Raw genomic sequence first — 15,788 nt, 5'->3', positions numbered from 1 at the left:
TTTGCAGCAGAAAACCAGGAGAAGAGTCCTGCTAACACCGCCTGTCAGAGACTTTTTAACATATCCTTCAAGTTTAACCTGACTGATTTCCTCTCTCACCTCTGAGAAACATTTTTGAGATGGTATTATATCTGTATTACAGAATGTTCAAGCAAATATTAAAGAAACGTTACTTTGTTAATTTGTTTTCCGATGTATAATGATACGGCAGATATTTAAACTCCACGTCCCTAAATATAAAATATTTCCTCAATATCAAATATTTTGTTAGAAATCTTTTTTTGGACATGTTTTATACTTGACAATGTTTCTCTTTGGAAAAAGAAAAAACACAATAGTGGGCCAGAGGAGATGGGTGGTTTGGTTTCATCCAGAGTTTAATTTTATTTAGTTATTTATTTGAAAACATCCTCAAAGTGAGATAAAAATTGTGTAAAATAAAAATCAAAGTTTTTTTTACATTGAAGGTGAAATAAGTTAACACTATGAACAAAGTTAATTCTACAAAATAGAATATCTAAATGGCACATATTTAATCACAACAGAACAAAGGGAGCCATAGGACATATTAACACCTCAACCAAAACAAACGAAAATGTAATAAGTTATTTATTTATTATAAATTAACATACCTCACTCTCTATAAAATGACATCATTGCATGATTTTATTCCTATCTGTAAACTTTAGAGGTAGGACTAATAAACTTTTAGGTAGTTTATTAGTTCTTATTAATCTTTCATATTTTTACTTAATAGTTTAATTGAGTATTGCTACCTTTGTGAGTTTATTAATGAAAGTATTTTAACTGGAAGTTTGATTTATTTTTGTTAAAGTCATATATTTTGTAAACCGTTGTTTATATTTACATGGGCACTGCTTGCTGCTCGAGGACATTAGTGCTGGACTTACTCCTTCATCTATTGTTGTTTTAATGCCTCTCTCTCTTATGCTTCTTATTTCTTGCACCTGTTTGGTTTACAATAGTTGGTATTTGTTTTACTTGTAACTTTTTATGGACAGCCTCCATTCGCTGCTTAAAAACTACCGGGAGTCATTTTGACGATGGTTTCTGTCATGTTCTAGAAACGCCTCGCTTGTTTGAAATGTGTTAAAATTTGTATTTAACCGACTATCTCATTCCTTAGAGGAAAAATGTTTTACTAGAACATACTTTAAGCAGATATTAAACATACCTTTCATTAATATGTTTTAGTTTTTTTCTGACATGTTTATATTAACCTTATGCAGGGAATCTTCACAGAAATTACAAAACATCAGTCAGTGTGTATTTAATCCATCATAATGTAGTGCATTTGAAACAGGCTTCATCAAGTCCAAGGACTACAAAGCACCTTACAGTATGGTCAATCATTCACCCTTTCACACACATTTACATGGTGATGTTGGTAAGCTACATTGTAGCCACAGCTGCCCTGAGTCAGACTGACAGAAAGAATCATGGATTCTAACGGGGGTGTATACATTTGCAAGACATCCCCTTGGCAAAGTAACATAGTTTGCTGTTTTCTTTTGTCTCTCCTCAGTGAATAAGCTCTTTCTTCTGAGCCCGTAATCTGAACAAACCTAGCATCACTGTGTGGATCATGATTTGATCTCTAAAGTGCACTGAATTTATTACCTCAGAAACTCCTAAAAATACAGGCAGAGTTCAGGTGATGACCTGGGTCAATGACTGCTTGGCAAACAGATGATTTGTGAGACAGTAAGGATGATCACCATTTCTTGTTACTCTTTACATCTAAAACTTTCAATATTGGGGTCCTTCCATGTGCAGAAATACTCTGCTTTCTGGTGTAGGAGAGTCTACAGAGAACAGTGAGCAAAAATAAAGAACATGTTGAAAATTGGACCTGAGGGAACCATATGATCATGTCAAAGTTGTGAGATCTTTAATCATAACATGCTTTCAAGCTTTGCTCTGTGAAAAATGTATTTAAATGTAGTAACACATTCCTCTTCAGACCGTTGTCAGCATCCAGGTGTCTGAGCTTCTTCCCAGCCCCATCACAGTGCTGCTTGGCAGAGGTGTTCACCATTTCATGCTGCTCTCTCTTTCTTTTTGTATTTTCTAATGAAGCAGAATTATCATTGCTATTCTGATCACAGCAGCTGACAAACAAGCATGACACAATCAACTTTGTCAAATAATGAGGCATGAAATATAGTAAGCACAGTTGGCATGATGCAGTTTTTAAATGTGACTCTTGATTTAATTACTTGTTCAATGAGGTGCTCAAATAATTTTACACTCACTAGCCAGAATTGTCAAAATGTACTTATTTTTGGTTCTTTCTTGTGTAGCAAGGCAAAGATTTGTGTATTTGTCAGGAGAATCTTCTTGTTTGTTCAATGTAAATGTGATATTCCAGGCTCCAGGTGAGACTCCAGTTTGTCTAGAGTCCCAATCAGTTTCAGCTTTATGACCACTGAGCATCTTGTTTTCTACAGTTTAAAATAAATATTTGTAATTATTAACATTCTTCACACTGTAGAATTGGTATTCAAAAGCCAAAGCTTTCAGTTTTTTCATGTTCCTCATGTTTGCTCAATAAAAGATGCTGAATTTGCTTACTGTATGCTAAATAATTCTTCACAAAACTCCAGATGTGGGTATAGTGTAAATCCAAATTAGTAATTATTACTAAAGCTGTGCAAATGAAGTGATACAACTGAAGTGGCTAGTTTTTACAAAATCAAAACCCAATTAATCTGTTTGCATAAAGTCTTGTGTCCAAGATAATCCATTTCTAAAGAACTTGAGATTTTAAAACTAGTGTTTATGAGTAATTGACTCACCCATTACTCATATTTATCAGTAATTGTTTGCCATTTTTATTAGAATTATTAAATGTAAATTATAATCATTTTGTTGTGTTTTAAAGCATTACATAGTGTATGGTCTGTGCCTGTCATTGTTCACATAAAAATAACAATTCAATTTATTTTTCATAACTTTATTGCAGAAATAAGGCAACAGTAACATTTGAAACAAATAAATCTGAGTAAACATTGCACAATGTTAAAAGATTTTAAAGAACAGTAGAAAACAACGAGCAGGAAGCCCAACAAGGAGACCTGCTGCTGGCGGGGTCATCAGGTCAGGTCAGTCACAAATGCTTAATAACTCAATAATCATTTTCAGGCTCTCCTGGGGAACATCTGACATCGGGGGAGAAATTTGTCCAGAATCTCAAAAAATGTACTTAGTCCAAAAAAGTAAAGCAGAACCACTATTGTAATTTCATGGGTCAGCATGCAGAAACACTGTAATACCAGTTACAGTTACAGCAGTTCTGATCAACACAGAACCTGATGACAAAGATAAAATCTGACTTTTTGGATTTGCCTCTCAATTGTCATTTCATGCATTGGTATGGGTAGTTCAATGGATTCAGGAAATGCAAAAATCTGGCATAAAAAGCCTATGGAACTAAAATATTTAAAACTCTTCACTTCTAATAAGTAGCCAAAGTGAGAGAAATCAGGCTTTATTCCTCAACCGCCACCTAAGCGATAACAATGTCCATTACAATGAAAAGCCTGACACATTAGTCATACAACTAATGAAATCAGGCCGGCTAATGGGAGGAATTTGAGTCAAAAAGTGTAGAACAGCTTGTGTAGACTTTGAGTCACATTTTTTGAAACAGAGTAAAAATCTGAAAGATTTTACTCTTTCAGATTTATTTATCTGAAACAGTAAAAACTTTCAGATAAATAAATGATTTAGAGAAAGCACACAAAACCTTACCAGCAGGTCATGTTTTGACTGGGTCTTTCCCCCCTGCCACTCAGAAGTAGAGTTATGCATCAATATGTTTGGATGTAAATGAGGTGGATGAAAAGCTCACATGTGAGATCCAAGCTCTGATCTGAAAAGTATCTGGTAGCAAAAAATATTCCCAGAGATTGTTGTTTTGTCAGTATGCTCACAAACTGATGCAGGTACAATATTATTGTGGATTCTCCTTAACAAACATTAAAAAGCAGTCAATAGCCAGAGATGTGCAGTGAGACACCCAATTGGCATGTGACTCTTTTCCCCAGATGTTCTCAACTAATACCTAAGCTCACTGGCTGCAGGAGAATAAAGTTGTTTCAAATGATGTGCTTGTACTCACTTCTTCCCTTCTCTTGCTTATTCATATATACTGAAAGCAGCACTATGATTTTACTACAGCAGTTGATTGGGAATCTTATTTCAAATATGCAGTGCAGTAGCTGTACTGCATATTTGCAGTTATTTTTAAGGTAAAACGTCGAAGGCATGTCGAGAAGTCTCATGGTGCATCTGAAGTGTTTCAAACATTTCAAACATTCCGAGCGTCCAATCCACGTCCAAAGTTTTACTGGAGTTGGAAAATCTGAACTTTTGCCACTGGACGCAGAGTGTCAACCAATCAGAGACTCCGCAATATGACGGTGTCCTGCACGGAGATTTAGGCACCAATGTGGATCATCAGGTCTTCAAACTGGGCTCAGGTGAGATGAAAATAGCACTGAAAAAGACCAGGAAAAAGTGAAAAAGCAGCTAGGTTATAAAGCTCACATCACCTCTGAATCATCTGGTGGATTCAAACACGCCACAGAGGAGCCTGACGACCACATTGTCTTGCTTTCAGCAAATAGATCTTTTAGGGAAGTATTATTAAGGAAACATTCAAGGCAGAATCAAATCAGAGACATACTCACAAATCTTTGTTTCAAGGCTTTAATTGATAAAGGGGAAGACAATGAGGTACAGTATGTAAGTCATCGAACTTCTAACACAAAGATCCTCACTATTTATCCTTCTTCAGACATGTTTATAGATACGTTAGGGCGATGTAGTATCCTTATCTTCCTCACCTCATCATGGGAAACAACCCATGAACTTTAACCTTTTTACATACCTCATGTGTCAGCTTCCACTTCAACCATCTATATGTCCATTGTTCTAAACCATTCTATGTCTGGAAATAAAGGTCAGCAGCAACAAATAAGTAAATGCTAATTCATATTAATGTAATCAATAAATGCAAAATAATTCCTATCATAACAAACCAAATAAGTAAATGAATGTATAGTATATAACTACTAGATAAGTAAAGCGATGATAACAATGCAATGAGTAACATATAATAATATAATAATGGTAACATTTTCCCAATAAGATTCAAGACTCCTCCCAAATGCACAAACATTATGGCACATTCTGATGTATCCACATAGACTTTAGAAATGATGAATCCAACAAAAACAAGCTGATCTATGCACACAAGTTCAATTAAATACTCCTGAATTTGGATGATAAAGAATAAAAGATAAAAAGGCATTTCTCGTACTGATTTTGACGGATTTCACAAGGAAAAACTTTCTTTGATTTGTTGCTATATAAATAGAACTTTAACATATGTCTTAAAGCTGCAACTCTAATTGTCTTCGTTGTGCTAAAATGATCATGCAGAGGCAGTAAATGTTCTGGAATTTACCAAATGACTCCCATTTTTTTTCAGATGTGGAATTGCTTTAAATGATTTCAGTCCAGTGACTTCCCAAACACAGGGCAGCTCCTCCAACTGATATCCTACCCCATCTCCTAATGATTGCAGGGCTCATTGTGACTGCTGGTTCCCAGCTGCAGGGCTATTATCTTTCACAGAAACTGATGTTCCTTCAAATAACATGCAGCAGTACACACATGCCTGTGTGTGTGTGAATCGAAGCAAATTAAAGTATGTGAATGCGAGGTCATGGGGGTTGACAGAGTCATGTTCCCACACAGCTATTCACTATCACAGGGCTTGTCTTCCTGTGGTAAGCGCAACATTAATAAAGCTTTAGCACAGCATCACTGCAGAGATGGAAATCTGGAAGGAAGGCAGAGGAGGAGGGGGATGGAGAGAGACAGAACAGGTGCTTCTTATAGAGAATAACTCTAGAAACATGAGTGATTGCAGGCCCTTACCGAGAAGAAGATAACATATATCTGTTGTCTGGAATTTTAATTATATGACATTTAATTTTAAGTTGCTATTGAATGATCAATTCAGTAAATATCCCTGAGTTAATTGCTGCCTGTGTGTTGTTGTATAATAGGCCAACATGCCGTGTACAGACTGTAGTTGGCAGCTGTTTCACTGGGCTGTAGCTGTGTGCAGGAATATGTGTTGGTAATGGGTTTATAATTGATCATTCTGGCCTGCATTCACCCATGAGGCACATTTCATGAGAATTATTGCTTCAGTACATTCTAAAGTTACACTTGTAGGTGTGTTCTCAACAGCAAAAGCTAAACAGAAGCAAACCAATAGGAAGTATAAAGTCAGTCATTAACCGTTTAACTGGTCTGGTCTGTTGAAGCACTTCACTGTGGATAAAAAGCTGGCAGCAATGGAAAGAAATCTACAAGAATGTGGATGGTCGCAGTCAGGTCTTCAGGGGTGTATTAAGAACGAAGTGCTCCCTATTATGTGTGTTAGTGCATGAAGAGAAACACGCTTTAGGGGGCCACAGCGCTTTGTGTCAAATGATGCACTTGGTGCCTTTAGCACACACTGGATGCCTCATGCTGAGTGAAAACACATCATTTGGCTTCAGCTGAGGACAGTTTTATCAGAAGGGCCGACCCTTCAGAACAGAACAGGTTGGTAAAGCTGACAATAATCTGAGGCAATGTGTTGATGCGCAACTCACAGCACTCATGTTGCCCTTTACATTTTTCAAGTTCTCCTTAATATGAAAAGAACTAGGAGTTGGTGTAACAGATGTCACTAGTGCCCTGCTACTCTTCCATGATCTTCTATTCTGCAGCCACTTCCTGACAGTCCAGACGTGTGTGTGAGTACAACATCAAGAGAAATCATGTGTTTTCCTGGTAGGATGGGGAAGCGCTGCTGACATATAAAAAATGATAACATGGAGTTCTGAGAGAAGAAAAGGCATCATGAAGGTAGAGATGTTCAGGTTTAACATCACTACTGCAAATATCAAGCACATACTCTAAGTCAGTGTATCTGTCTCATTATTGGTTTCCTAAAGCAGCTGCAAGCCAGCCACGCTCAATAATCTGTGTAAGTTGCTGAGACCTTAGTGAGCTTTGAATCCTATAGAATCGCCTTTAACAGCTGTTCACAGCTCTTCATCTATGCTGTGGGTTCCTTGGTGTCTATGACAAAATGTGAAGCCGTGCAATCAGTACTTTCAGCTTGGGGAGGATCAGATATAGTGTGGATTGGTGGTCCATGTGCAGTGGCTGGCTGGTAGCAGGGTTTGTAATGTTTCTTTGAACAGAGCTGTTTCACCACAGACCACATCACTCATCTGATGAACACCTCTCCTTCAGAAAATGAGATTGAACAACACAATGACTAGAGCCAGAAAGCCACAGCGAGAGATAGATTAGCATACTATACAAAGATAACGNTATGTTTGGATGTAAATGAGGTGGATGAAAAGCTCACATGTGAGATCCAAGCTCTGATCTGAAAAGTATCTGGTAGCAAAAAATATTCCCAGAGATTGTTGTTTTGTCAGTATGCTCACAAACTGATGCAGGTACAATATTATTGTGGATTCTCCTTAACAAACATTAAAAAGCAGTCAATAGCCAGAGATGTGCAGTGAGACACCCAATTGGCATGTGACTCTTTTCCCCAGATGTTCTCAACTAATACCTAAGCTCACTGGCTGCAGGAGAATAAAGTTGTTTCAAATGATGTGCTTGTACTCACTTCTTCCCTTCTCTTGCTTATTCATATATACTGAAAGCAGCACTATGATTTTACTACAGCAGTTGATTGGGAATCTTATTTCAAATATGCAGTGCAGTAGCTGTACTGCATATTTGCAGTTATTTTTAAGGTAAAACGTCGAAGGCATGTCGAGAAGTCTCATGGTGCATCTGAAGTGTTTCAAACATTTCAAACATTCCGAGCGTCCAATCCACGTCCAAAGTTTTACTGGAGTTGGAAAATCTGAACTTTTGCCACTGGACGCAGAGTGTCAACCAATCAGAGACTCCGCAATATGACGGTGTCCTGCACGGAGATTTAGGCACCAATGTGGATCATCAGGTCTTCAAACTGGGCTCAGGTGAGATGAAAATAGCACTGAAAAAGACCAGGAAAAAGTGAAAAAGCAGCTAGGTTATAAAGCTCACATCACCTCTGAATCATCTGGTGGATTCAAACACGCCACAGAGGAGCCTGACGACCACATTGTCTTGCTTTCAGCAAATAGATCTTTTAGGGAAGTATTATTAAGGAAACATTCAAGGCAGAATCAAATCAGAGACATACTCACAAATCTTTGTTTCAAGGCTTTAATTGATAAAGGGGAAGACAATGAGGTACAGTATGTAAGTCATCGAACTTCTAACACAAAGATCCTCACTATTTATCCTTCTTCAGACATGTTTATAGATACGTTAGGGCGATGTAGTATCCTTATCTTCCTCACCTCATCATGGGAAACAACCCATGAACTTTAACCTTTTTACATACCTCATGTGTCAGCTTCCACTTCAACCATCTATATGTCCATTGTTCTAAACCATTCTATGTCTGGAAATAAAGGTCAGCAGCAACAAATAAGTAAATGCTAATTCATATTAATGTAATCAATAAATGCAAAATAATTCCTATCATAACAAACCAAATAAGTAAATGAATGTATAGTATATAACTACTAGATAAGTAAAGCGATGATAACAATGCAATGAGTAACATATAATAATATAATAATGGTAACATTTTCCCAATAAGATTCAAGACTCCTCCCAAATGCACAAACATTATGGCACATTCTGATGTATCCACATAGACTTTAGAAATGATGAATCCAACAAAAACAAGCTGATCTATGCACACAAGTTCAATTAAATACTCCTGAATTTGGATGATAAAGAATAAAAGATAAAAAGGCATTTCTCGTACTGATTTTGACGGATTTCACAAGGAAAAACTTTCTTTGATTTGTTGCTATATAAATAGAACTTTAACATATGTCTTAAAGCTGCAACTCTAATTGTCTTCGTTGTGCTAAAATGATCATGCAGAGGCAGTAAATGTTCTGGAATTTACCAAATGACTCCCATTTTTTTTCAGATGTGGAATTGCTTTAAATGATTTCAGTCCAGTGACTTCCCAAACACAGGGCAGCTCCTCCAACTGATATCCTACCCCATCTCCTAATGATTGCAGGGCTCATTGTGACTGCTGGTTCCCAGCTGCAGGGCTATTATCTTTCACAGAAACTGATGTTCCTTCAAATAACATGCAGCAGTACACACATGCCTGTGTGTGTGTGAATCGAAGCAAATTAAAGTATGTGAATGCGAGGTCATGGGGGTTGACAGAGTCATGTTCCCACACAGCTATTCACTATCACAGGGCTTGTCTTCCTGTGGTAAGCGCAACATTAATAAAGCTTTAGCACAGCATCACTGCAGAGATGGAAATCTGGAAGGAAGGCAGAGGAGGAGGGGGATGGAGAGAGACAGAACAGGTGCTTCTTATAGAGAATAACTCTAGAAACATGAGTGATTGCAGGCCCTTACCGAGAAGAAGATAACATATATCTGTTGTCTGGAATTTTAATTATATGACATTTAATTTTAAGTTGCTATTGAATGATCAATTCAGTAAATATCCCTGAGTTAATTGCTGCCTGTGTGTTGTTGTATAATAGGCCAACATGCCGTGTACAGACTGTAGTTGGCAGCTGTTTCACTGGGCTGTAGCTGTGTGCAGGAATATGTGTTGGTAATGGGTTTATAATTGATCATTCTGGCCTGCATTCACCCATGAGGCACATTTCATGAGAATTATTGCTTCAGTACATTCTAAAGTTACACTTGTAGGTGTGTTCTCAACAGCAAAAGCTAAACAGAAGCAAACCAATAGGAAGTATAAAGTCAGTCATTAACCGTTTAACTGGTCTGGTCTGTTGAAGCACTTCACTGTGGATAAAAAGCTGGCAGCAATGGAAAGAAATCTACAAGAATGTGGATGGTCGCAGTCAGGTCTTCAGGGGTGTATTAAGAACGAAGTGCTCCCTATTATGTGTGTTAGTGCATGAAGAGAAACACGCTTTAGGGGGCCACAGCGCTTTGTGTCAAATGATGCACTTGGTGCCTTTAGCACACACTGGATGCCTCATGCTGAGTGAAAACACATCATTTGGCTTCAGCTGAGGACAGTTTTATCAGAAGGGCCGACCCTTCAGAACAGAACAGGTTGGTAAAGCTGACAATAATCTGAGGCAATGTGTTGATGCGCAACTCACAGCACTCATGTTGCCCTTTACATTTTTCAAGTTCTCCTTAATATGAAAAGAACTAGGAGTTGGTGTAACAGATGTCACTAGTGCCCTGCTACTCTTCCATGATCTTCTATTCTGCAGCCACTTCCTGCCAGCCCAGACGGGGGTGTGAGTACAACATCAAGAGAAATCATGTGTTTTCCTGGTAGGATGGGGAAGCGCTGCTGACATATAAAAAATGATAACATGGAGTTCTGAGAGAAGAAAAGGCATCATGAAGGTAGAGATGTTCAGGTTTAACATCACTACTGCAAATATCAAGCACATACTCTAAGTCAGTGTATCTGTCTCATTATTGGTTTCCTAAAGCAGCTGCAAGCCAGCCACGCTCAATAATCTGTGTAAGTTGCTGAGACCTTAGTGAGCTTTGAATCCTATAGAATCGCCTTTAACAGCTGTTCACAGCTCTTCATCTATGCTGTGGGTTCCTTGGTGTCTATGACAAAATGTGAAGCCGTGCAATCAGTACTTTCAGCTTGGGGAGGATCAGATATAGTGTGGATTGGTGGTCCATGTGCAGTGGCTGGCTGGTAGCAGGGTTTGTAATGTTTCTTTGAACAGAGCTGTTTCACCACAGACCACATCACTCATCTGATGAACACCTCTCCTTCAGAAAATGAGATTGAACAACACAATGACTAGAGCCAGAAAGCCACAGCGAGAGATAGATTAGCATACTATACAAAGATAACGCAAAATAGATGTCAGAGACTTTCAAAGGATCCTGTCTCTGGAAAGAGGACCATCTGCCTGGACCAGCTGGTTTAACACAGTGGTTGTTGGTAATTTCACAGCTTTACAAGGGAGTTCAAACAGGGTCTCACAAAACCTACACCCAGTGGAAAACAGAAACCACCTTGTGAAGATGATAAATATATTGCATCTAATGTTTATTATGAGAAACCTAGCAAGTTCAGCTTTTTTGCTCAGGATTTTTACTACATAGCTTTTTTCTATTATTATTTTCTCTTTTTTCCCCACACAGTTAAAATGATTCATGAAGTGGGCAGAAGGTTCATTGACTCCAAGTGACTTTTAATATTAACATCATCTTCAGCAGTGTGCAGTGATTAGTGCAGGTTCCTGGTTTGTAATCTCTTTGTATGTTCTCCTCATGGATTCATGGATTATTTCCTGGTAATCCAAATTCCTTCTACAGTCAATAAATTTTAGATTACCTGGAGATTCTAAGTGTCTATCACTAACATTTCAAAAGTTATTAAAGGACTCTAGACTAGTTGAACATGTTGAACCAAATATGCTGTCCTATTAACCTAAAAGACATATTTCTAAAAGAAGTCAAGGTGATGGAGGTTGAAGAGGGAATCACACAAAATAAATATCTGGATTGAGTCAAAACTGCCACAAAGTTTATACGTCCTGGTTTAAACAAGATATCGGTTGGAAAAAACCAAACATGATCAGCTTGTGATCTGCCCTTTGCTGTATTAGCTACAGTTAACACCATTAGCAGAAGCTAACATAAAAACAAAAAATTTCAAGATAATGAATGGGTGTTTACAGTGTCAATGAAGCATCTTTGAGGCTTTGCAACACACCGGCCTCATGAAAAAGAAGGAAATGAAGGCCTTCATTGTGTATCTTAGAAAATATTTCGATCCTGATACTTACAGGTTGAGTTGGAAACTGGAGCTCTTTGCTTTCCTCATTCCCAAACATCAGCAGCACAAACACCTGCGCTTTCAGCTCAGCCTCTTCTGTTCAGCCGTTTGGTCTTCCTCGTTTCCACATTTCCTTCTTTTTCAACAAACTCCGTTTGAAATTGAAAGGTCTGAACGTTACTCGTTGCGCTACAATTACTGATCTGGCTGTGCAGAGCTAGCTTATTAGCTCCTCGCATGCAACTGTTGGGTACCAGGTTGTGGGGTTAGTTTGTTTTCATTTTCAGCATCACCTACTGTCCAGCAGAGGGCGCCAGCGGTTAGAGTTTGTCAGGAGGGCGTGCTGACCGGTTCCAACAGGACACACCTGTTTGGGATCATCATCACCCAGGAGGAGTATATGAGCAGCGGGCTTCCAGTACTTCTCTGCCAGAGTGTTTGCCTTTTGTGGTACACCAGCCCTCTGAGTCAAAATTTAGAATCGTTTCATGCTCCCTTTGTATTGTTTTGACCTTTGCGACTCTTTTTTTCAGGACAAATTCAAGTGCCTCTGGGAAAGTTCCCTCGAGTCCACTAGCCCTGGATTACTCTTTTTGAGATGCTGTGAGTTTTACTCATTGGAAGCCCGAGTATCACTACCATCTGCTCTGTGAACCATCTGCTCTGTGAACTTACCTCCAACAAGTCTCTGGCTGGAAGTCCGCATCGCTGTTCCTCTGTGCCCTCACTCTGACTTACCTGTCCGCCCTCCAACGCCACGTCCGTCCTCGGCCTACCAACGCTCTCATCACAATCTCCACAACTTGGTACCAATTCCCCTCTGCTGATCCAAAACCTTCAACGACAAGTAAGCCATTAAACAATATTTCCAGGTGTTCATAGTTTCCCACCGTCATTGAACTCACCATCTCCCTTTTTGTGTGCAGACGCTCCGGAGTTCCTGGTCGCAGTCATCCTTTCTGTTGCTCTGTCAAGTCACTTGTAAATATTGTAAATAAACTAATTGCATTTACTTATCCTCTCCGTGAGTTTCTGCATGTGGGCTCGAAACATTAAACCCAACATGACAGCACCATGTACACAAGAAACACTGATCATAAACATGAAGACGTGGTAAAAAGCAGCTCACACTTTCACTGTATTGTTTTTGCATTGGAAATAAATGTTTCTCAAATAAGACCCAGATAGGATAATACTAAATTTAGCATTAATGAACAATACCTGTGTATGATATTGCATAGACTTAAATTTATGAGAGTTATCAAAACATTTTAAGATATATTTTTGCTAAATATTTTGGTCCATATTAGCATAATTTAGGAAAATATATTTATTACATTTCCAGATCCCATATCAGTCAAAGGCTGGATCAAAAACTAGTGTCTTCTGGTAAACAGAAGCCTAGCTTTTTCTATAAACATTTATTACACTCTGCTTTTGACAAATCTGACCATGCAAGACTGAAGAGACTAATGGGATTGCACCATATGGACCTGCATATTGTGCACATTAATCTTGAGTCCTTTTTCTGTTTGTTTTTTACAGAATGTATTGATTTTCTCACACAACAAAATCTCCCCTAAGCTTTCCAACCTTTTCTATCCACCAGACAAACAAGGAAAGAGTGAAAAGGAGCAATGGAAAACATTTCAGTTTGTTGTTTTCCTCCAGCCCTGGAGGCTTGCCTGGTTTAAAGGGAGGCTGGGCTGTCTCAGACCTTTCTGGAGAAAAGGTAATGTCGAAGGTAGCATTATCGGCCCCTGCAGGCTCCAGACTGACAACAGACAGCTGAATCCAGTGCTTAAGTAAAACACTGATGTCTAATAGTAACTGGCTGTAAACATCAACCATCCTACTTGTCTGACACTTTCTGAGCTAGAAGAACAACACGCTAGGGGCTACAGGAGTTTGATGTGAGGAAGAGAGTGGTTCAAAGGCAGAACGTTCTACCGATTCACCTCTGAGGCCAGAATCATGGGGAGAAAAAGCAGACTCACCGATGATCAATCACGCCTTGTATACAAGTCTTTTTTTTCAGTATAAAGTGGGAGAAATGAATATTTTGATCGAGGGTAAGAGAAGAAATCCCACTTTTCTCCCCTGTCTGTGATCCTTCTTATGGGCTGTCTGAAATAGAAATGAGCTAAAGCAACATGCTGAAACAGACTTTAGCCGAACTGAACAGCAGCTGCTTTAGCTGTTGTGGTGCTTGGCCAGTTGCTTGAAAAATGCATCTAAAATGAATCCACACAGATTCCAGTTTATTCATGCCAGGGCCATCTAAAGTTCTGCAGTAAAACCTAGAAATATATCAATCTTCTTAAGATACAACCAGAGCTAGCTAACTCCTAATTGGTATAAAAGCAGTAATAGGGACATGCTTAGATTTAGGATTTGAGTTTTTGTAAAAATGTTTTCATATCTATGTTTATGCAAATGTCTGTGACTGCTTGAACTATTAGGCTGTATGGTCTGAGTGCCATTAGTTTCAAAGGTGATGAGGAATAAACATCCAATATAGAACAAAAAAACTTATTACAATGTAGCAGTATAAATACGTTCTTACTGTGTATTTCTAATATAGTATCAGATGGTGTTATTAGAACAACATGTTTGGTCACATCCTTTAGATTTCATTGCAAAATGAGCCCAAATGTGGGGGAGGATCTGAACATCCCCTGCTGCCTCCTCTTGTTGTGTGACGTTGCAGGGGAGTGATGGCTGGTAATGGCTGCAGCACCTGCTTCCCTCCTCACACACAGATTAATCTGAGAAGGGAGGCCTCCTCTGATAACACATAACAACTGATGATCATTTCAGACTGCTTGTCAAAACAATGGGAGGTATATATATATAAACATGGGCAGACACACACAACCTTCCCATTAGTACAGTCTTTTTTCTTTAAATAATACTAATGATGTTTAGGAGGAAGTCAAGTGACAGATGTAGCATGCAGTAGAGATTGGTTTGGTGTTTAACTATCAGAGCACTGTGATTTCTTTGGGAGCTTGATTAAACAGGATACACACCCTGGAAATGTTGTCAGTTCTTCACACCTATCATATTTGCCATGTGAGTGATATATAATATGGATCTGTCTTATGAAGCTAGCTACTGAGGTTTCAGTTAGGACCAACATGCGACATCCACATGTGAGGAATCAAACACAGGGAGAGGTGGTGCACACCAGCATAACCTATAAAAAAACATCCGCAGTTGACAGCAGTATTAAACTCAATTGCAACATAAAACATCAAGACATACATAATTGGCAATTACTATAGATTTAATGAAATAAAAACATGCTTTATTAATCTAAAAAGAAGAAACTATTCATTTAGAATTTTAAGTATTCAGGAATAAGATTCAGTCAGTAAATAGATGCAGTTTCTCCATCAGAGTTGTCAGCAGCTCCTACCTCATAATTTACAGCTAATGAGTTCATCACGTGCAGAGTTCAGTGTGGTGATGTAGGACATAGTTACTTTACATTTTTGCTCAGACTGTAGTGTTTTACAGAACACTGTTATGATTACTACCGTCATTTATGATCAAGTCCAGTAAAACTGAACTTTAACACAAAAGACAGCAGAGTTCTATTTCTGTTACAATTATAGTAAAAACACAACAGTGTAATGAAGTATGGATTTCCACAGCAGGAATTCCTAAAAAGTACAAAGCTTGTAAAAAAGTTTGTTTTAGAAGAAGCTACAAATTCTGCTTTGTCTGTGTTTGTGTCGATGATGTTGATAAGGAATGACAACCTTTCTCTCTTGCTCTCGGTGAAGGTGGACACTTTTATCCTCTGCTCCCTCCCTGCCCTGCCTGCTCTGTTTTT

The 15,788-nt window shown here is 38.5% G+C and overlaps 1 long non-coding RNA gene across 1 annotated transcript in view; it reads left to right on the top strand.

Annotated features, from left to right (window-relative positions):
- Nucleotides 1-15,788, top strand: part of LOC106940790 (uncharacterized) — a 25,270-nt gene that overhangs the window by 4,886 nt on the left and 4,596 nt on the right. The window contains exons 2-3 of the long non-coding RNA XR_001423200.1: nt 1,723-1,725; nt 15,453-15,460. This is a non-coding gene — a long non-coding RNA (uncharacterized LOC106940790). The remainder of the gene's footprint in view (nt 1-1,722; nt 1,726-15,452; nt 15,461-15,788) is intronic.

Source organism: Poecilia latipinna, unplaced genomic scaffold (assembly GCF_001443285.1).
Source record: "Poecilia latipinna isolate Pla-1442-1.1 unplaced genomic scaffold, P_latipinna-1.0 Scaffold3361, whole genome shotgun sequence".
NCBI classification, from domain to species: domain Eukaryota; kingdom Metazoa; phylum Chordata; class Actinopteri; order Cyprinodontiformes; family Poeciliidae; genus Poecilia; species Poecilia latipinna.
This window is presented reverse-complemented; position numbering and strand designations above follow the sequence as displayed.